Consider the following 21,594-nt stretch of genomic DNA (forward strand, 5'->3'; position numbering starts at 1 on the left):
TTTGATGAATTAGTAATAAGAAGTGGTAGGTTTAGATCCATTTCTCTTTCTTCAAACTCCGAGGGAAGCAGCATTGGAGAATACGTCAGCTGGAGGTGTTATCACGTGCCAGCGAGATTCTGACATGACACATTTCCCTAAACGTGTCGGTAGAAAATTGACGTCGTTTCACTTGACAAATGGCTTCATATCCTGACCGAAGAGTAACCTTCCTGCGTGACCCCGCTCTGTTTGGTCTGAGACATGTCCTTGCAATGCCCCACGATGATGCCTGGTACTCATGCAACGCGTCGTGATTCATACACCACTCAGCTCTTTGGCTACCACGGAACACAGACAGCATAGGAGGGGCAGGATAGCCTTTGTATAAATGTTTACCACTGAGCAAATCGGACAGAGTCGTGGCCATCATATTGTTACATTTGTGGAAGGGACGAGTTTATTATTAGAAGTTAATTTTTTTTTCGTGCTTTTACTTGAGCTGTTGTTTTAGTATTCATCAAAAAAGCACAAAGAAAGGAAAGTCTGTATATGCTATATCTTACTTTAAACCTCATCATGAATTTAGACTCTCTCTCTCTCTCTCTCTCTCTCTCTCTCTCTCTCTCTCTCTCTCTCTCTCTCTCTCTCTCTCTCTCTCTCTCTCTCTCTCGTATTTATATTTAGGCACGCATTTGCTCGTCAATTTAATTTTCAGCTCTTGGTCTTTGATCTGTTAGCATAAAACAAAAATGGAAACTAATTGACCCGTTCATTAAGAGTCTGTAACTACCATTCAGCTTCCCCGGATTACCTCTGTAGCACTGTTTACTTTAGTTTAACTCGAATTACACAATTTAACTGGCTTTCGGTCTGCAGGGATTGCGTATGTACCACGGATTGTTTTATTTTTGAACTCAAATTGCATTGTGTCTAGAGCGAGAGCAGATTCTTTCGTTGGTAATTCGTTTTCGTTTGCCAGCCAATACTGACGTCTGCAGCTGATGTTTCTTGTGTCAGCTAAAACTTCCCTCCCGTCACTTCTCTCATTTCAGGTTCATCTTCACCCTCTTCTTCCTCCTCTCTTTTCGTTCTCTTTCTCTGCACACGCCAGCCCCATCCATCTCTCAACCCTCTCTCCTTCCACCGGTGGCCCATCCATCTCCTCATCATCCCTTCGAAGCCCCGCCATCACTCATCCGCGCCGTCACCACCACCAACTGAGTAAAATATTTGGAGAGAAGGTGAATGAAATGTATGTAAATAATTGTGAGTTAGAACATGTAGGTGAGGGGGAGGTGGAAACAAATATGGCGCCCCTGTACAGGTGAACGTGTTTCTGCAGGTAATGGGGAAGCTTTTTTTTTTATTTTACTTTTTTTTTTTTTAAAGGGACGGATACACCAAGGTCTTAATTAAGTGAAATATTTTTAGCTGTGAAATTACGTTTAAAGCCATTTTTTTTGTTTCCTTTTTTAACTCATCCAGTAGGGCTTTTTTTTTATTTTATTTTTGACCCGTCGGGGAAAATTAAATAAGCAGTTGTTTTTGTATTATTATTTTCAGTTTGTAGCTATGTATATGGAGTAGCCGTGGAGAGTTGTGGGAGTATAAATGTCAATGTACAAGTAAAAAAAAGGCTTTGTGTGTATGTGTGTGTGTACTAGGATATAGTAACAGTGCCTTTCGAGCGCGTGCATTTATCAGTATGTGTACAATGGGTCATTTATACCTTTTTACTGTCTTTCCCTACGGTACGTACGTATATCAATCAGTGTGCAAAGGGACATGTCGGTATTACATTTGCAGGCTTTGTGTGGGATACGTGTTTACAGTGTTTAGTGCGAATAGTCGATGTCGTGTGTGTAATTTTCTAGTATCTCCCGGGAATGTACTGTATGTATGTTAGCGTTTGTCTTTGTGTGTCCAGAGACTTGTATTATATCTGTATGTGCAGGCTGTCTCTTTCCCTCTCTCTTTCAGGCTCACTCACCACCCAGCCATTCTTCTCTTGACTCAACCAAGGCCCGGAATAAACTCACTGCAAGAATAACCAATAGAAATTCTTTGCCAGCGTCGAGGAATTTCTAGCTTCCATCTTCATATCTTTTCAGGAATTTAATTTTCGGTCTCCATCTGGTCTTTCATTCTTCTTTCTCCCATTTCCTATTCTCTTCTTACTACTTTCTTTATTCGTCGTTGTCGTTGTCCTCCTCTTCCTCCTTCTTCGCTCTTTTCTCCTTTTCATGTTACTGTAAGCCCCACGTACTTCTCTCCTCCTCTTTCCTCTCCCTCGTCCTCTTTACACATCCCACAGCCTCTCACTTGCGCTGGTTTGCCCGCCTTATTCATGCTTGCTTGCCGTTGCTCCTATGTGGGCAAAGTAAATGTTTTATGAGGATTGAGGGCCTAAGGGTCTCTTTGATGTGCTGTGTCCACTTTTGTTCCTGCGTGTAGTACGTCTTTTTCTTTCAGGTTCCTGTTAGTTTGTAGTTTATCCTGCCGCTGTGAAGTTTGGGGGAGAGAGAGACAGAAGTCTTGCTCAACTTTATCCCCGCTGAGTTGCAGTTAAGGGTAATTATATTCGTGGGGTGGTTAGAGGCAATTTACGAGTCTGTAATTTACACGGAGGACAAGGCAGGTTGTGGTTGCACTAAGTAGGTGGTGGTTTTAGTGGCGAGAAAGGGGAGGCTGGTGGGCCCATAAGGTTTGGGAGAAGCGTTGAGCTGTTGTCAAGCTAATTCTAGGTTGCATTATACCTTTGCGCCCAAAGTTGGGATCTGTTGGGGATTGTAAGGCTGCGATTTCGTAAGCTTGTCCTCGGGTCGTGTGGTGGCCGTGGTGGGAAGCAGGCCAACAGATGGAAAGGAACACAATGGAAGAACAAGCATCAGTAGACCTCTTGTCAATTATCAGGATAAGGAAAACTATTTACTTTAGAATAAAACACACACACACACACACACACACACACACACACACACACACACACACACACACACACACACACACACACACACACACACACACACACACACACACGTATTTGTGCTAGAAACAGAGAATACATCTGGTGGCAGTGAGCACATTTTCCTCTTTGTTTCCAGAAGTATTATGCTAAAAAAAGAAAACAAAAAGGCTTAGAGCTTGCAGCTTTGCGTGAATGGGCTTGCAGAGGTGACCAGGGATTACGCGGTGATGTCCCTGCAGTCCGCCTCTTTCATCTTGAAGGAAAAAAGTTCCTCAGCGAAACTGGGTCACTGAGCTGCCGAGGTGTGCAGTTTTAACGCACGAGGGACGCTGCTGGGGAGTTTCGAGCTTGAATCATCCAACTACACCTTCACGCTTTCATGCCTTCACCCTCCTCCATGAACACCCCTCTATTTCCCATCCTTCTCCACCACTTCACATTTTTTTTCTTACATCTCTCGCATATTTCTGCTTTCATGAAATCCGGGACATTTAATAATAATCTTTTGGTGAATAAATAATTTGCTGCAGGGAAGTCAGATTTAAATGTCGCGTAATGCTATACCAAGGAACAGTGCACGGGTGAGCCTCTCGCTGTGTTAACGTGTTGCAAAAATCACTGGCTGAGTCGTTAACTACATAAGTGAACTCATGTGTATTTAGGTTTATTACTGAAACTTTCACTGTACGAGAAAGAGAGAGAGAGAGAGAGAGAGAGAGAGAGAGAGAGAGAGAGAGAGAGAGAGAGAGAGAGAGAGAGAGAGAGAGAGAGAGAGAAACTTGCACCCTTATTGTTTATTTATCAGTCTATATATTATACGTGAAATTGTTGAACTAATCTGATGTGACAGTATTATTTCCATCAACAACCGGAATTTAGTCGCATATTTTACTTTAGCGGGGCGGCTCGATAACGTAGTGTCGGCGGCAGGTGGCAAGGCGGTGCTGGGGAAGGGAAGGAAGAGTGCAGATGCAGCAATAAGGAATCGCCGCTCACCCCAAACAAATGGATGCAAATACCGAGCCATCCGTTTAGGAGATAGTGCGACAGAGAACTGGCGGCCTACACTTCCATGATTTAGAATGGCAGTAATTCTTTGTTCAGTCTTGCCAATAATGTAGTCTGGATGTGCTATAAATCTACGTGCGGCCGAGTATGGTTTATGAGGGTAATCGTCTGCCCGCGCCGCAACCAACGCCATGATGCACTCACGCTGGGCGCCTCTGAGCAGTGTGCGGGCTGGCGGGGGAAGAGCGGGGCCTCGTGCACCTTCCTTCCTGCGTGCACTCCGTGATGCGTCTATCGCGCCAATATTCTTATCACCAGCAATACCGGCGTCTGCGTAAATCAACTTGGAAGCTTCACTATATTTTCTTGGAAGCCTAAACCACATTCCCCGCAGGTGACATATTTGTCGATGTGTCTAGAAGTGACAGGAATTATCCATTAGGGGGCGCTGCTGCATGTTGAAGGGAACGCATCACCTCTACTAAATCTAGATGAAGCCGTCCGATACGTTCATCAGTAATTCTTGGTCATTTCGATGCGTCAACCTATATCCTGCGACGCGTCTCGCTGGCTTGGCTCAGGTGTGTGCTGGGGAGCCACTGACGCTTAATTATCCTCTTCTGTGCATTGACGTGGCAGGTGAATGACACAGGGTGGCCTGGCTGACGTATGAGCGGGTTAACACCTGTGTGAAGTCGTTAATGAATATCTATTTTTGAGCGTTTTGTCTGGAAGTACTAACAAGGCGTTTCTTTTTGTCCAGGCTCTTGTCTCATTACCGAGGAGACGCCGCGGGACATGGAATGAGGGAGGAAGGCGGGGAGAAGGAGCTTAATGGCACAGCGTCGAGATGGTGGTTAGTGGTGAGGAATGTAGCAATAGTTGTAACTCCCACCTCTTTGTCCCGCCGGCATAGCCATGAAGGATGACCCTGGACATGCTTCCTCTGGTTATATATAGCTTTTTCCCCGAGTGGTTCTCTTGTCCCCGCCAGGCGACTCTCGCGGCCGGCGCCCAGGACACAGACAATGTTCGGTAATAACTGTCCGCCGCGTGTCTTCCCGGACAGGGGAAAAAATGCCGCCTCACCCAGACTGACAGAATATCCCGACACACACACACACACACACACACACACACACACACACACACACACACACACATTAACTTACCATTTACTAGAATTTTAAGGGTTTCCTTTGATGTAGATAATTTATTGCAGGCAGAGAACCTCGAATTATCAAGCACTGCGGCACAAAGAGAGCGCACACCAATACTTACACTTTTTTTTTATGTTGAAATTAGAGTTGAGTGATTACACCCAAGCACTTTGATGATTCTTTATTGAGAGTTTTACGAATTTCTTGTATATTCTGCTAGTATTTGATTCATCTTTAAGCTTAATTTCTTTAATTCTTATTTTTACCTCCTCCAAACGTTTAAATATATTTTCTTAGCCATCCCCACAGTATTTATCCAAGGGCTGAAGCGTCACGGTGATTGAATTCACAGCCAGGCGTCGTGGCCTTGGGGGCGTCGCCTAGTGTGTGACATCTGTATTTTATCTTGTTTTCAATGAAAAGTGTAAAAATGCCAGTGAAATAGTCACTAGCCATCATTAAAGACAACAATGTGTTCGATTATTTTATTCTTCTTTTAATGTTCTTATCTGCGTAATCAGAGATTTCACGAAATTCCTATTAATTTCGTTAGGTAACTGTAGATTCATTTTAACCAATCAGCCATGCTAGATAGATTTGTAATTAATTTTTACTGCATAAGACTTATAGGACCCTTAAGATTCTCAAGTTCATTTTTATATACATATTTTATTTACTTTCAAGGATACATGATTGATTGGATAAAAGTAATCTACAATAACCTAACGAGACCATATCTAACCTAATCTTTATCAATAAAAGAAAATAATATAAAAAAATTGAAAGTAGATTTTTCCATGAAATCACTAGGAATTTCGTGAAATCCCTGACCACACAGATTCTCTTTAAAATGTGATTAATTTTAAGTTAACTTTTTTTGTCATCTTTTCCCCTTAATAGATGACAGTAACAGTCGCGCACATTTCCACCTGCATGACATCAACATGCATACACGGACGTGCACATCTACATAAATTGAATACTATGGCCACCTGAGAACCGTTAAGGGGCACGGTCACCTGGCGGTGCATACCGCGAGGAGCATTTTGTCTCTGTGATCAGGTGGGAGCTGCTGGCCGCCAGAGGGAGACAGAGAGCAACACGGCGAGGCCCAGCGGGACACAGAGTGTTGGATCTGTAACACTTGCATCGTTCTTTGCCAGGGATCCTCCATCTCTCCATGCTTCTGTCTTCTGCTACACCACCGCTCTAGTTTTTATCTGATTTTGTTCTTTAATTTATTTTGCTGCATATATATATATATATATATATATATATATATATATATATATATATATATATATATATATATATATATATATATATATATATATATATATATATATATATATATATATATATATATATATATATATATATATATATATTGCCCTTTCCTGCGTTGCATTATTTCCTCCTTCCTCATTGCTTCATGAATTTCCTTCCTCATTCATTATTTGTTCTTGCTCCATAATTCTGAATTTTTTTCTTATATATCTCTGTTCACTTTTTATTGTTTTTTTTTTCTTTTAGAATCCCTCTTCTCTTTCCTGCTTCCACCATCCTCTCTTTGCGCCATCCATCATTCTTTTTATTCCCATTTCCTTCTTCCTCTCTCATCTTCACCTCTCATGATACGTCTGAGAGATTTAACCAGTTGATTAGAACCAAACAAATAATATAAGAGTGAACTAAATAAGAATTACAGTTTTATAAACAAAGAAAAACAAAAATAAGAGCAAAGCCCTTGACATAATGGCAGTGATGATGATCAGCAATGGAAGCTCTATCATCTAGTTGTTGACCTCATTCAAGAAGACCCACCTGCACCACGCAATTAGGAACACAATTCCCTCTCATGATCCCACCTGTGATTGGTTACTGTAGAGAAAACAATTACCGCGCTAATATAATCATCTCTCCATGCATGCCTCCCCTCCTCCCGCGGCCTCGCTGCACGAGACTTTATACTTAATTTTCTCGACCCTATTCTGTCCACCTCTCTAATGCAAGAATTAACCAGATTTTCAACCTTTTATCCCTTTTTCTGGTAAACTCTGGATCTCCCTGCCTGATTCTGCATTTCCCCCTTCCTAAGACTCTTGTTTCAAGAGTCTTAAGACTTGAAACTTTGGATTATTCATTTAGCTGTTCTCTTTTAGGCCTTGCACCTCAGTGAACCATATTTTTGTACTTCCTTTTTGTTGCCCCAGGCCAGAGTCCCTCTTGCATTATAAAAATGATACCCGTGTTAGACTTAATGAATTATCTCATAATATTTGCATTAATGGAATGGTGGGATTGTGACTACTTTGGCACGCCTCTACTGTCATCAAGAGTCACTTATGGCGGGTTTTCCCTTTTTCCACAGAGACTCCTTTTGAATCCCTGGTTGGTCTGCTTTTACTTAAAAATAAATAAATAAATAAATAAGGTAAAAGGGTGAAAGGCGCATCGTGCTCTTTCTCCTTCCTGACTCAACAATACCGGAACAGCACGAGCTCTGTAAAGCGACACAAGCTCACAAACACTACTGTGCTGTGTGACATGAATGTTTCACGTACTGCACTTCCGTCCTCTCTCTCTTCACTCTGACGCTGCACTACTTCAATAAAAATGTAAATGTTTCCAGCCGTATAACACACAATAATGTGAACTCATTCCTTTTGAGGACGAGGGGCATAATGCAATAGTAGACACGTGAAAAGCAGACTGACTTCATAGTGAACGTAATCTTATTTAACCAAGAATAAAATTATAACATTTGCTGATTATTCCTTCCGCGAGAAATTGCAGTTGACACAAGATATATCTCGAAGGAAAGAGAAGGCTTGAAAGAGTCTCCAAATTTATGATCAAGTTATAGGCTGTATATCATGGTCGTAGGACGGGCTGTCTATAGAGGATGATTGATGCTGAGATAGGCACCAAAAGTGATAACTCCCTTCCTTGCTCCAGCCCTCCTTCCGCACCGCCTCGCCCGCCCCAGCCTCCGCTCCCGCCTCCGCCGTGTCCTGCTTATGAATGAGTTGATTTATTTACCACAAGAGTGAGGAGAGGTGGGCTCGGGAAATATTGCAGCCATAATTACCTTTATATTCATTTGTTTCTCCTCAAGGGGAAATATCATATTTTTCCCGGCAAGGTTCGTGTGTGTGTGTGTGTGTGTGTGTCTGTGTGTGTCTGTTTTGTATTATCAAGTGTTGTGTTTATCCCACTGTTGAATACGTATGTCACAATTCTTGCTTGATATGTGTTGTGTTTTTTGTGATGCTATTTATTTTTCATTTGTTTATAATTTTGATCCACAAACAACTGACATTGCTGACGGTTAAGTGTAACATAAATAAAAAAAAATGCATGTCGGGTGTTGGTGCAATAATAGTTTAGAAAATATGAAAACAGAATAATTTTAATGAAAAACGATGCATGTATTTAGTAGAATAATTATGTTATCTTTTAATGATAAATAAAATGTGTGGTGTAAAGTGGACGTGGTGTGTGTGTGTTAGTTTCTCTCTCTCTCTCTCTCTCTCTCTCTCTCTCTCTCTCTCTCTCTCTCTCTCTCTCTCTCTCTCTCTCTCTCTCTCTCTCTCCTTTCATTTTCAAAACTTATACCGCTTTATCTGAGAAACAATTTGTAGTTCTCTCTCTTTTTTAATTAACTACCTGAGTTCATTACTACCCATTACTGATTTATAAGCCTAAGTATCTGACCTACATCACTCTTACTGTTATGCCACTTGGATGCCTGTGTTCGTAGAAGATGGTTTTACTAAGACGTTTAAATTGGTGTGTTGGAGGGTGATGAGTGAGTGAATATGCCGTGGTCTTCTGAGTGTGTCTAAAGCAGTGGAAGTCAGCTAGAGTGTTGAAGAGACCATTAGAGGGAGGAAGAGGTTTTATCTCGGGTAGAGGAGGTCGTGGAAGGGGGAGAGGGATGGATTCAAGGGGAAGGGGCGTGTAAGGTTACGTGGGGCGTTGAAGTGAATAGAAAATAAACTGAGCATCTCTCAAAATGGTAAGCTTCGTGGCACAAACCAGTCTCTCTCTCTCTCTCTCTCTCTCTCTCTCTCTCTCTCTCTCTCTCTCTCTCTCTCTCTCCTTCACACTGGCCTCGTCTGAACAGAAATGCAAATATTACCAGCACTAGGAATGTCAGAAAATCGAGTCCTTCCATCACTTGCTTTATCGAACATGACCCAAGGAAGAGGGGGAGGCGAGGACGAGGAATAATAGAGGAAGACTACGAACATGACAGAGAGAACGAGAAAGGGAAGGGCAGGAGCCAAAGGGACCGTGGTGAAGAAATAGAAGATAGTAAAAAAAAAAAAAAAAAGGCTTATATATTGCAAGAGGAAAAATAACGTTAGGAGGGCAGAGAGAGAAGAGGGAATTTTGAGTAGAAACTTTTTTTTTGTCGTATTGTGAATATATATGATTGTGTTCCCCGTGGGTGGGATGTTCTTTATATATTTATCATATAGCAAAATTTCGTGGCATTTTGGCTGGACTGGTTTCTATATACAAGTCACCGTGGATTTTCTCGCTGATATATCTATACACGCAATACCCTTTTTTTTTTATTTTTATCCGGGCATGTAGATCTCGAGGCTTGAAAGGCGTAGGTGACTGGGGACGGAGAGGCGGTGGAGTCAGAATATCCTGCAGTGCCACAATACTGTATATTCATGAGCAGCTTCTTGAATAGCTGGATTTGTCATTCCAAGAAGCGTTTGGAACGAGTTGAGCAAATAGATGCGTGAATAACTAAATGGTGAATAGTTAGTAAATACATTCTCTTCATATTTATTCATTTCTCTCACTGATTGTAGATTCTACCACTCCACTTTCATGTCTGTCTGCTTGTGTGTCTGTTTTTGTGTCTCTGTCTGTCTGTCTGTGTCTGTCTGTCTGTGTCCGTTTCTCTCTCTCTCTCTCTCTCTCTCTCTCTCTCTCTCTCTCTCTCTCTCTCTCTCTCTCTCTCTCTCCACCGGTATAGAGAAAAATTGTCCTTACGTAGTGAAAAATGGTAAAACATGGACAATTGTACCAATGCATAGTTATTCCAGAAATTAATTAAAAGGTGTGTTGTGGAAAGCTCTAATTTTTATGCAATATACATTTCGGTTTTCTTTCTGGTGATAAAATTCCATATATTTTTGTGGAAATTTTACGGCCACGCAATATTTATCTTTAATTATAATCAGGGAGCGTCGGTTGGTTTGGTGTCACGTTAGGAAGACTACAGGAAGCAAACACGGTCTGCGTACATTGAATAGCCTTCATTTGGGCCTCCAGAAACGTTGCCATTAAGCTTCCCATTTGTATTCAGTGCAGCGTACAGCGTTCCCAGTATCCTCACACATCAGCTGCCATGTGTCTCCTGCCTCTACCGCAGGTGTCCCCAGCCACCCGCTCGCCCATAGGTGCTCCACGCCCTCCCTTTAACCAACCTGCTTTTGCTAAATGGCGCAAAGGAAGGGGAAACAAATGGGCGATATAGTGACCGCCTTCTGAGTTAAAAACAACCGTGCGTAATTCTGGCGTTTCTGAGGAAGACTTCGCCCGGGAAGTAATGAGTGCTGTCGTCGGACTCAACAGCCTCATTACTCAGCCTGGGGAGCGTCATGCGGAGGGCAGTTCGCCTCATCCCCCGGGAAAGAGTGGCTGATTCGTCAGTGTGCTGAGCTCCGCCGCCCTCCCATTGCTCCTTCCATCTCGGTACTTCGCTGAGTCACTCCACAGCTTGGGGAAGACAAACTAAAAATAAATTTAGTTCTTATACTTTCCTGTGAGCAAACATTCGTTCGTACAGCATTTCATCAATGATTTCATCATGTCCTACGATACATATTAACACTTTCAGAAGAGAAGCATCATTTATATGCGAGGAAGGGGTTTAATCTTTTTTTAGCGTAACGCGTGACATCCAGGAGCTGGCAGTGCCATCAGGAACACAGGTAGCACAGCTGCTTCCGTCGTTTTGTAAAATATCTTGCTTCAAACACAGCAGTGGACGAAAGCACGAAGGTCATACATTTTTCTCGCAATTTTTCTACGAGTTTTTCCAAAGTTTTGCAAACATTATTCTAATCTTTGTGAATAAATGGTTTTGAATGCCGTGCTCTCGTCCTCTTGGTGCAGATGTGCTTGGGTGTTTGACTTCCTGAGACACACACACACACACACGCACACACACACACACACACACACACACACACACACACACACACACACACACACACACACACACACGTCTCCTCTGTCGCACAAGCAGCGAGAGAGCAAACAAGAGCGTAAAAAGTCACCTTCACTCATTTTTAGGGTGGCGCGTGCAAGGCCTTTTGCAGGTGAAGGTTGCTTGATGTCGAGTATGACGGCTGGACGGGCTTCTGCTGCTGCTGTGTGTGTTTTTTGAGAGAGAGAGGGAGAGAGAGAGAGAGAGAGAGAGAGAGAGAGAGAGAGAGAGAGAGAGAGAGAGAGAGAGAGAGAGAGAGAGAGAGAGAGAATCACGTCATGATGTTGAGGGTGAATGGATGAAAATGAAAGTAACAGTGATGGGGTTTGTTGTGTGAGTGAGTGGAAGAGGGATTATCTGGAGTCCCGGTATATAGTGCATGTTTGTTGGGTGTTGAATAATGCTGTAGGGGGAGTGGGAGGAGGAGGAGCTGTAAGAATGTGGAAATGTGTGTGAGGTTTTAAAAAAGCTGGAGTGTAATCCATTTCCTCGTACGTGTGTGTGTGTGTGTGTGTGTGTGTGTGTGTGTGTGTGTGTACAGAAAACTTTATAAATGAGTGGATTAATTAAGCGCTGGCAAGTTGAAAGGCAGTTTTCCATTCCTCCTTAATTTATTCATGGTCGGGGCGTCTTTTGGCTCCAGGAAAGGCTCCGCGAGGGCGCCGTGGACGATGCAAAGACATAAAACATAAACAAAAATTTACTTCGTAGCTCGACGGACGCCCAAGACGTCTGAATTTTTTTCCTTTTCCTTTTTTTCAAAGAATTAAATTACCACAACAACAGCCATTCAGTTGATCTTGTATCGATATTTTCTTTGCGTCTCTCCCGAAGTCTCCGACGTATCCCAGCTGAAACTGTCGTTCGCTGGGGGAGTCACCACAAAGAGACGCCGCAGCGAAATGGCATGAGATTTGTGGCGATATATGAGACAGTTTCATGAATAACGACAATAGCAGATGTAGATGGGTGGAAGGGGGAAGATGGAAGGAGAGGAACGCATCGGGGAGGTAAATCAATGTAATGAGGCAAAGGTAGCAGGGGGATTAGGTAATGAGATGTGAAGAGGAAAGGATAAGCTTTGAGTAAATTAGATTGTGAGTTAAATAATGTTAGACAGGTAAAGTGAAGCAATAAGAATAGTGAATTATGTGTGTGGAGCATTAAAGATGAAATAAGGAAGGGACAAAGAACTTAATGTGAAGGGACTGTCAAATGTCACTGGGAAAAATGCCTTCCTTGGCGCTAACTTTTGCGAGCCAGAGCGAGACTGATGAATGATTAACCGTACGTCTTTTCATCTCTAAGTCGGAGCTGAAGTGAATGTTAAATAAAATTCCTGCAACGAAGCATTCTTTCTGACATTTTAATATCTGCCATAAAGATCTCCAGAAAGAAATAAAAAGGGTGAAAGTCAAGACCAAATCGTTTTCGTAAGATCCCGGCAAAAATGCGAAGCAGATTTCCTTTCTGCGTAGCAATGATCTTTCCCTTCGGGGCCTCATGGGAACTTGCGGTGGCGGCGGTGGTGGCGGCGATGGTGGTAGTGGTGGCAGTGGTGGTGGTGTAGGGAACCCAGGGAGTCTTGTGCTTTGGAAGAGAAGGAACCACAAATTGTATTATGTGAAGAGATCCCAAGCTGCAGGATAAGAAGGCGTCCTGAGCTGAAGGATGGAAAAAGACCTCGACCTCGACCTGGCGGGTGATCGAACTGTACTAGGATGGGAAGGAGCCTTGAGATGTTGGATAAAATAGTCACCCCCTCACACCGTTACTCTCCTGTCAAAGGCTGCACGGTAGTTTATTAAAGGTGGTTCCTATAATCAATGAACTTCTTGTAGGGCATCAGGTACATAAAGCATAGAGGCAGTGCGCGTATACGAACCACCTCCATTACCAGCTCAAGCCCTTTTGCATTATTGAGAGGTTTAGAGCTCCCTCCCGGGCACCTCTGACGCCACATCACCCATTGTGGCTTTGTAGTAAAACCATCTGCCGGGGAAGGAGGTGAAAAATTAACCACACTAAGCATACCTGTCCGCGCCAGTAAGAGCGGCTGGAAAAAGCTTTGTTCTGTGCCTCTGACCTCGACAGACCGATCATTCTTCTGAACTTGCTAACTGCATGCTTCTCCACTCTCGAGACCTCACTGAATAAGACTTTACTTATCCCCAACCTTTTTTCTGTTCACATTATCATTATTATTACAAGAGTTGAATAGTGTGTGTATTCCTTCACTCCTTTGACAAATCCTTGGACAGTTGTTTTTCCGCTCCTTCCTACAACTTCATCTGTTTCAAAAGAGGAGTATCAAACACCTCGGAAACCAATTTCGTCTGCTTTATGGAATCTACTCCTACTCCTATTATTAAATCTTTGTGAGCCGTGTTCTGAGGGAGTTTATTTTCTGTTATTTTTTGTGCTCTTGCTCAGACTCCTTGGAGAAAAAATCATGAGCTCCCAGTCTGTGATCTTCCTCACCTGTATCTCCCCCTCTTACCTCCCCACTCACCTCCCGAGCCACGGAAACCACTCACTCCCTCCCACTCTGCCCACACACACACACACACACACACACACACACACACACACACACACACACACACTGAACGGAACAGCTTGAAAGAAGCCATCGACCAAACCGTTAGTATCTGTCCTCTCTCTCTCTCTCTCTCTCTCTCTCTCTCTCTCTCTCTCTCTCTCTCTCTCTCTCTCTCTCTCTCTCTCATTCTTTCAGATCCCGTTAAGCATTCACGTTAAGAGGACGGAGGAGAAGAAAAAAGAAAAAAACTGAAACTCAGCGGGAAGTGAGAAAGAAAAGCTGACCGGTTATAATATATCCAGCAGGCTCACCTTAATGCATTTTCCTCACTCGTTTTAATACAGATAATGTTAAACGTTTCTCTCCTCCACGAGACTCAGACCGACCTGGAGGCTTCCCGTTCCTTTATTATGATACGAGGAGTCGACAAAACGTGCAGTGCTTTCGTAGTTCATATTACAAATTTTTTTTTATTCCTACGTAAGCGCGCGCGTCTGTGTTTTGTGCCGCAGACGAGAACAGGTATGCGAAGACAGGAAGCTGAGTGACCTGTTAACACTGGACAGGTATCTCCGAAGGGCACCCAACGCATTACACAAGCCATTACAGTTATGTGCCGGACGCTTGCAGTTAGACAGCCCGAGGAGGATGCTGAGGCCCCACGGAGGGTGGAGAGGGACTGGGAGGAGGATGCTGGAAGGGGAAGAGAGAGATGGAGTATTACCGAAGGGAGCGAGGAGGAGGAGAAGGAGGAGGAGGAAGAAAGGGAAGGGATGCTGGAAACGGAAAAGGTGGGATATAACAGGAGAGAGTGAAGATGAGGAAGAAAAGAAAGAAGCTGCTGGAAAGGGAATGATAGATAGTTTATAGCTGAGGAAGGCAATGAGGAAGAGGAAGAAAGGGAGAACAATGCTGGTAGAGGAACAAGGATGCTGTATAATCGGGGAAGACAAAGAGGAGAAAAAAAAAGAAGAAAATGTTAGAAGGAGAAGAGAGATGCTATATAACTGGAGCAGGATGAAGAGGGAGGAAGGAGATTGAACGGAGGAATGAGGAGGAGGAAGACGAAAGGAAGGAGAGAGAGGAGGGAGGGATGAGAAGGAGGAAGACGAAAGGAAGGAGGGAGAAGGGATGGAGGTCAGATGGGGAGGATGAAAGGGAAGAGGAGTGGGAAGCTGAAATGGTGAGAGAAGGTGGCTGGCGGTTGAAATGGGGAAGTGAAGCTGGGAGGAGACAGGAAGCGGGGAAGACATTCAGAGCTATTGCCATTGTTATGATTAAGATGTAGAAGTGGCGGGAATTCTGTGTAAATGCCTGCGAGGGTGGTGGTGTTGTTTTCTGTCCTTGATCCTCTTTTTTTTTTTGTTTGTTTTTTAGCGGATTTATGCTATGTTAGTGCCGCTTTGTTATGTAATAGTTATATGTGGTTGTCCCAGTGGTAATGCTTCCTCCAAGGAAATACTGGGAACTGACTGGAAAAATATGTAATTATTTTTCTTTATTTTCGCATAGTTTTCTCGATATACGTTGATGCCTTTTTTTTTTTCTCTCTACTTCCTCATAGTATGTGCTGATACAATTTTTCCTCTACATTCTTCTGCATAATATTTACTTTGAACACCCGCCGGGACATACTTCATTTCCTTCTCTCTCTCTCTCTCTCTCTCTCTCTCTCTCTCTCTCTCTCTCTCTCTCTCTCTCTCTACGTTGTCGTATATTCCACTTCCCACTCCCCTCCTTTTCAGTCCTTGGACAGCATTATCGCAGCCTCCTTACTCCCTGTTTTCATCATCCATTCCATCTCTCTCACCCACTCTCACCCACGGCTCGCCTCGCTGCTCACTGCTCCCGTGCCGCAGGAGGGCAGTGAGGGCTGGAGATTTAGCGAGCATTTGGGGGCCAGAGCTGGACAGTTTGTCACGCGTGTGTCGGGCTCCTGGACACCTTCAGTAGACGTATATCCCGGCGGGGTGGCGAGGTGCGACCCCGGCATTTGTGGTGCTCGGAGATGGTGCCAGCGGCTGCCTCTCCTCCTAGACCGCCACTGTTCTACCCTCGCGTCAGGCTTAGCTCAGCACCGTCGAAGCTTTTATTTTTAGTGTAAATATTTTTTTCCCTCTGTCTGCACCTGGCCTTTGTGCCATACCATGTTTTCTGCGTGTTTTTTGTGTTGAAACATTTTTTCTTTCTATGTATGGTTCACAGGTTTTTATTACATGAGTTGACGTTTTTCACATTGTTATTTCTTCAGTTTAACGCAAGACTCAAAGAGAAGGGGAGTGTAAAAAGTGATAAAGTTCGTGATTCTTTTGTTACCTTACAGGCGGCCAGTGAACTTCCTTTCCCAATAGACGAACACTTCAAGGCGTCCTTACACTTCTCGACGCACCACTTCGCGTTCATTACTGCTGTGTATTATTCTGTGTGCATCACTATTCACCGGACTGAAATTAGGGAGAACTGATACTCCCAGTCTAAACATCATTGATGGGCGCGTGCAGTGAAGCGGCCGTGGTTAAAATCTGCCTCCTAGACATGTCACTTTAGTTTCTCATTAGAGTCTCAAAGCAGCAGCAGCAACAACACTGAGAGGTTTTATTGTGCGAGTGCTAAGTAATTATATTAATCTCCTGGATTGGCTCCGTTTGTGATAAGACGTATTTAATCTTGGCACTAATCAGGATTCATTGGAGAACAGAGGGGTGGCGGGACGAAGAGAGTCAGGACTGACAAAAAAACATCGTCCTTTTGATACCCAGCGGGATTCTCTGCTGTTATTCAGTCTTATCGCCCTCGCCAATTAAACCATTTTAGGGGTCCGTGTAAGGATGTGTTATTCCACTTTCTCCATCAACGGCTACCGGGATTTTTCTCCCCCTGAAGGTGAGCAAATAGGGATGTATTGGAGATCTTGTCAATTCCTCGCCTCTGTGTTGTTTTCGTAACGTGAGTGTTGGCGATATTCTGAAAATCTGTTTATTTATCTTTTTGGTCCTGAGAAAGCGAGTGCAAGGCGATTTTGAGATTAATGTTTCTTAATGTGTGTGTTTTTATATAATGTTCTTGTACTGAAATAAAAGAGAAGCAAAACGTAAAGGTATCTGCCTGCATCTCTCTCTCTCTCTCCAAACCCACAATGATGCAGGGGAACCAGTTAACAGTGTTGGATAATAAAGGCAAGTGATGCAGTAGATGGGGAACTGGTCTTATAACAGGTGTAGGAAGCGAGAGGAAGGAACAAGTGTGGGGGAAGTGGGTCACGTCATGCTTGCCTGATCACAGCTGGACCTCGGAACCGGCACCGCCACACACCTGATGGCCCGTGCCGAGAACAAAGGATGACTTACCTTTTCAAAACAGGAAATTATTATACACTGAAAAATCGCCTTACATCATTAGCAGCCTCGCTTAAGAATTTACAGCATGCAGGGACCAGGAAGGGAAACCAGAAAGAAAGCGCAGTACAGTGTGGAATTATTCGCGTTATGTTCTGTTGCGTGTGCGTCAGTTTTGTGATGTAAGACAATACCATTTGTAGAAAAGGTGCCTTTCTTAAACAGGAATTAACTTTAAGAAACTATAACGTCCATGGGAGAAATGTAAGATTTTAGGTGAGTTTAGTTTGGAAATTTAAAGGAAATTGTTTCGACAAAGAGAAAAAAAAAATAATCACATTTGTTTGAGGTCCGGCTTATAACTGTTGGAGGCCTTCCGAGACCCTGAAAGCCTGATAAACACTGTAATTACTATTAATGTTAGGTAATTAAGAGCAGCAAGAAGATGGGGATTTAATATCTGAGAAAGTGAACTTTTATATAGATATCAATTTTATGTGGCATGTTGATTCATCACCTTACAGTTACACAATTAATTCTGTTTATCATATATACACTGTTTCTATCATATATATTCTTTTATTTTGTTAGTGTTTGGCTTTGGGGTTGCCCGGTGTCTGTTGTCTCTCCAGGACGTGAGGCGGGCGCCATCCCTCACGGGAAGGGCGGCGTGTGGCAAATCCTCCGTCGGTGTCCCGCGTCGATCGGTCACCTCGGCCAGATACATCACCGGTAAGTGGCGGTATCTATTGAGCCTGGGGGTCGTGAGTGCCATTATCTATCAGCAACACGGTGGGGAGGGTGAGGGAGAGTGAAGGGAGTGAAAGGGAAGTGAGGGGAGCGAAAGGAAGGAGAGGGGAAGTGAGGCAAGGCAAGGGGCGGGCGATGAAGGGAGGAGAGGGGAGGTGAACTGAAGTGAGAGAGGGTAGTACGTATATGGATGCCGCGGGGGGAGATAAATGGAAGGGAAGGAAAGGGTGCAGGTATTGGAGGTAGGGAGGGGGAGGGGAGGGGACCTTTCTGATGCCAACGAAACCCACCGCCCTTCCCCTGCCATTCAGAAACAAACTTTTCAATTTCATGGAAACAGGGGAACACAGATTGTCTGCCCCGCCGTATTTAGGAGTGCCTTGCTCTTTGTTCATTATATACATGTGTACTATATAGGCATGTGCACACACACACACACACACACACACACACACACACCTATTTGGAACTGAACCATAATGCAGCTCGCCTAAAATGGCACCTTGTATTGTGAACGTGGCTGCATAACCTTTCGGAAATAGTCGCGTAGGAACATCACCGCTTTTGGAAGGACACAATGCCTGGTTTGGCTTTCCTGTGTATATCAAACTGAAGTGATGCGCCAAATTACAGTGTTCTGCACTACTTTTGACCCCACCTTGACACGCCCCTCGCGGCTGTCATGCTCGGCCCAGACGCGGCACCTGACGTCATATAACAAACATGGACACCAAGATGGCAGTGACGTCAAGAGGTGGGACCATCGTGAATGCCTTCAGGGCGCACAAACTTGTATACCAATCCCTAAGATAACCCTCAGACCTCACTCCTTTTCGTCTTTATGCAAGATATTGAACCTAATATCCTGTGGAAGATTCACTAAAGCAAGCTGTCCACCGCACAGCTCCTGGGGGTGGCGTGCCCCATAAAGTGTGTGCATGGGGACGCCGGTAATGACGGGCGCAGCGGGTTGATGACCGTGCCGGCGGGAGGTGGAACGAGGGATGACCTCACGGAAGCTGGAGGTCATTATCGCCTGCTGGGAAGATAGGAGCTGTCCTCTCCCTGCGGCGTGCGTGCAACTTTGATTCTTCGGGGTGGTGGTGGTGATGGCGGTGATTCTGAAGGTGGAGGTGGTGCTGGTGGTAGTGGTGCTGGTGATGATGATATAGTGATAGAATTTGTGGTGGTGGTGGTGGAAGAAGGGTGATGGAGGTTGTCTCGACAGGACCAGGTATGCACCGGGTCCACCATCTGATTACTACTGTTGTTGTTGCTTGCCAAACATCTACACAAGGCCAATAGGCGAAAAAAAAAAACCATTGATTTTTTTCGTTACTACTATCAGTCATTTCTGCAGCGTCGACCTTGATCAGCTGCACGGCGGAAGGTTACCAGTGGTCATTGTTTATAGTACAAATACCTGCTGGAGAGTAAGATTGTGTGTGTATGCTTTGTCATTGGTGCTCACTTTTTCCCCTTTCAGTAAAGCGGTGGCGGTTGTGGTGGTGAAGGTGTTGGTGGAGGTGGTGATGGTGGCGGTGGTGGCGGTGACGACACGTGGGAGTGGCGGGAGCTTCAGGTTAATTATAGTTATTGTCTCGAGCGTCAGTGTTATTTCGGAGATAGAATCGGAGCCGCGATGTTGGAGAGGATCCGGAGTTTGTAAAAGTAATCAAGTTGACGTCTATATGAGAAGTTCAAGATGCTGAGTTATGAAATGATGCAATAAATATAACGTTCCAATGTTCCCTAAAGTTCTGTACGATTACGATAGGCTCTCTTCATTATTCACAATTTAGTCAATCACCCGTGTGTAAAACGTCAAGTCTTCTAAATGTATGCAAAGTATTTTTAAATAAGTTACCTTCATTATTCACGATCTACTCACCCACCCATGTGTAAAATGACGAGTCCTTCTCTCTGTGCACCTTACCATATGTTCCTAATTCATTGGTGTGGACAGGCATTGTTTACACCGGCAGGAAAGTAGAAGGGCTTTGCTGCTGTGCTGTTTCATTTAATGTCCCTGCAATAAAACGCACGAGGCAGTGATTAGCAAAGAAATAATATGAACAGCTCACAGAATACCATGTTGAAGAATAATGTTGAAGTGTACCTGAAATATAATGTTTTTACCTTCACAGTTTTAATAGCCTGCAGAATTTTACGTCGAGTATAACTTAGGTATCAAGTCCCTAGCTTCGCACACGCCTATTGTTCCGTTCTCCCGACCGCTTACACCCACTCCTCCACCTCTCCCCTCCTTCTTAGCCTCCCGCCGTGACCTGACCTGCCGTGACCCCGCCTCTCGCCAGCGATAATAGGACTCACTAAACAGGTTGTGTGACATGACGAGCGTGACCCCAAGGAAGCCCGGCAGTCTTGTTTTATTCATGGCTTAGGAACCGGATTGGTCAGCTTCCTGCGGGGTCGTCGGAAGCTGACCTGACCCGATGCGGTGTGACCTGTGCAGCGTGGGGGTCACCTGCCTGACGTCCTGTTACTTGGAGGACTTGTAATGGTGACGTGAAGTTTGGTATTGTAGTGAAAGTATTACGTAAAGGATGAATCGTACGTTGGTGCCTGTTTGTTTCGGTTTCTAATCATAGGGCGATTCAAACACTAGTTATATAACACGTTCAGGTCCGATTAAAAGAGTAAAGTGAATTTTAGTGAAAGAAAGTTGGTTTTACGTCCTGGATTAATGCGGCTTAAAAACAGAGGAGAATAAAAGGAACCTGCCGTGAGTGTGAAAGTGCCCTCAACTCATGACAGCCTTTCGGACTAAGCTAATGGGTCAAGCAATCTCTCTCTTTGTCTGTTATTGGCAACATGCAGTCCCTAATTACAGCTGTCCTGGGATTTATGAAGGAAAGTAATGAATGACTCGACGAGGACTCCACTCACGACCCCTCGCGGCCTCTGATCTCAGGGGCAGTAGGACGTAACTGAGACGAATGAGTGCGGGTTATGAACTGTGAGAAGGGAGGGAAGCCAGTCAGTATTTTTTTTTAAAGTCAAGAAAAAAAAAAAAAAACATCAGAAAGTCACAGTCGCACTACGCCTGCCTCGCGAGAAACAAAGTTCTATCTCCACTACCGGACACGACAACAAAGGCAGGGAGACCAGGATCCTCCACCCCTTCCTCCACTGCCTCCTCCTCCTCCTCCTCCTCTCCTTCTCAGTGCACTCCTCTCACCTCCTTCCTCCTCACTCCTCTCCTCTCCTCTCCTCTCCACTCCCACTTCATGCAGCAAACCCTCCCACTTCCTCTCTCACCTGAGTCTCCTCACCTCGTTTTAAAATCATGTTTAATCTTTCCCTCATAACACATCTCATTTCACGTCACGTTTTATGAAGTGTATTGCTTAATATGAGCAAGATCTATTTTTCCAGCATCCTGTTTCTTATTCGTGTCACTTTCCCTCCCTGTTATTCCCTTCTCTTCGCCTTTAGAGGAAGCTCCCTATCCTTTCCCTGCCTCTCCTTGTTGGACGGCGGGCCTCCCCAGGTGCGAGGGACCAGCTGATCCAGGTATTACGTCACCTCTCGGAACGCCTCCTCCTAAGATGCTCCGCCGCGGGGTCGTCCCCCTCTTGGCTGCG

General features: G+C 44.3%; 1 long non-coding RNA gene across 2 annotated transcripts in view; it reads left to right on the top strand.

Moving 5' to 3' along the window:
- Positions 1-17,968, top strand: part of LOC135112557 (uncharacterized) — a 111,486-nt gene extending 93,518 nt beyond the window's left edge. Inside the window, exons 3-4 of one of the 2 annotated variants that reach the window (XR_010274455.1) lie at positions 4,722-4,814; positions 17,869-17,968. This is a non-coding gene — a long non-coding RNA (uncharacterized LOC135112557). Of the gene's footprint in view, positions 1-4,721; positions 5,594-17,868 lie in introns of those variants that run through there. The other variant, XR_010274452.1, reaches the window with a different exon arrangement.
- Positions 17,969-21,594: the final 3,626 nt, after the last annotated feature.

The sequence above is a fragment of the Scylla paramamosain genome, chromosome 24, assembly GCF_035594125.1.
Source record: "Scylla paramamosain isolate STU-SP2022 chromosome 24, ASM3559412v1, whole genome shotgun sequence".
Lineage (NCBI taxonomy): Eukaryota > Metazoa > Arthropoda > Malacostraca > Decapoda > Portunidae > Scylla > Scylla paramamosain.